This window comes from Terrapene carolina, unplaced genomic scaffold (assembly GCF_002925995.2).
Source record: "Terrapene carolina triunguis isolate 2854851 unplaced genomic scaffold, T_m_triunguis-2.0 Scaffold89, whole genome shotgun sequence".
NCBI classification, from domain to species: Eukaryota; Metazoa; Chordata; order Testudines; family Emydidae; genus Terrapene; species Terrapene triunguis.
The window spans coordinates 29,815,556-29,816,918 of record NW_020664440.1 but is presented as its reverse complement, the minus strand read 5'-3'; positions in this window follow the sequence as shown (position 1 = coordinate 29,816,918).

Here is a 1,363-nt window from a genome sequence, read left to right as displayed (position 1 = left end):
CATCCAAGGGATGGAAGAGCACTGGGAGCCCAGGGGCAGCGGGGCGCTGGGAGCCGGGGCGGGGGGGCAGATCCAAGGGATGAGGAGGCGCTGGGAGCCGGGGGAAGGTAGGTCCCAGGGCAGCAGGGACTGATACCGGGGCGGGGCCCGGGGGGGTGAGGGGACGGGTCACAGGCACATTTTCAGCCAAGCCCCCAACAAACCTCTCCTCCGGGGCGCGCGGCAGCGGGTCCCGGGCCCAGCGCTCCGCTCCACGGGTGCGTCATGAGGCCGAGGGGGGCGAACGCGGCGGGACTCAAGCTTGTCAACAGCGCAGGGCGTGGGTCAAACTGGCTCCTCCCAGCACGGCGCTGGGACCAGCTGATCCGGCGCCTGGGCCCTGCTCCAGGCTGTGGGAGGGAGCAGGGCAGCCGGCTGCCCCCGCACCCCGGAGCCAATCACGAGACGCGTTAGTCAGACACAAGTCATGGGGCTCAGCCCAGGGCAACCTGGGTGAGGCTCAGGCCTGGGTCAGACTAGAAGATGCTCCCATGGTCCCATCTGGATTTAAATTCCAGGAATGCAACCCCAGGCTCACATTGCAGATCTGTAAATGACAGGGACACCAGGGGCCAGGGAACCCCCCCATGCCCCCATTCCTGTGATGGGGCATAGCAGGAATCTGGGGTAAAATTGTTATTGTAATCACCCCCACCTTCAATGGGGGCCTTCAGGGATTGAGGGGAAAAGGAGCAGCAGAGATTCCAGGAAAAGCCAGTCTGGGCTTCACTATTCATTTTTACAGGGAAGGTGCCCAGCTACTATGGTGATGGGCAGCCATAGCCCCCCTGCATACACTGAATTCATGGACTAACTGACACCCACATTGTTTGATTCCTGGATTTTTCAGGCCAGAAGATCTAGCCTGACTTCCTGCACAGCACAGGTCAAAGAACCTCACCCAGGGATTTCTAAATCAAAGCCTACCCATAGCTTTTAAAGAGCTAGTGTCTCAAGTCAAACACTCCATGAGATGGAAAAGCCACCATGACCCAAAAGACACCAATGGTTAATCACAGCCAATCTTTTTTTAAAAAAGCCTTATTTCTAGCCTGAATTTGTCTAGCTTCAGCTTCTGGATCTGCTTATAATACCAATCCCTAGATCATCTCAAGCACTTTTCATCCATAGATCTCAAAGCACTTTATTCAGGTCATTCTCATTATCCCCATTTTACAGATGGAAAAATGGGGAGACAGTGACTTAACCTAGCTCACCCAGCAGGCTAGTGGCAAAATCTGGCCTAGAAAGCAAATATCCTGCCTCCCAGTCCAGCACTCTATCCACTAGGCCACATTGCTCCCCTGTGCCTCAGTGGCCCCAT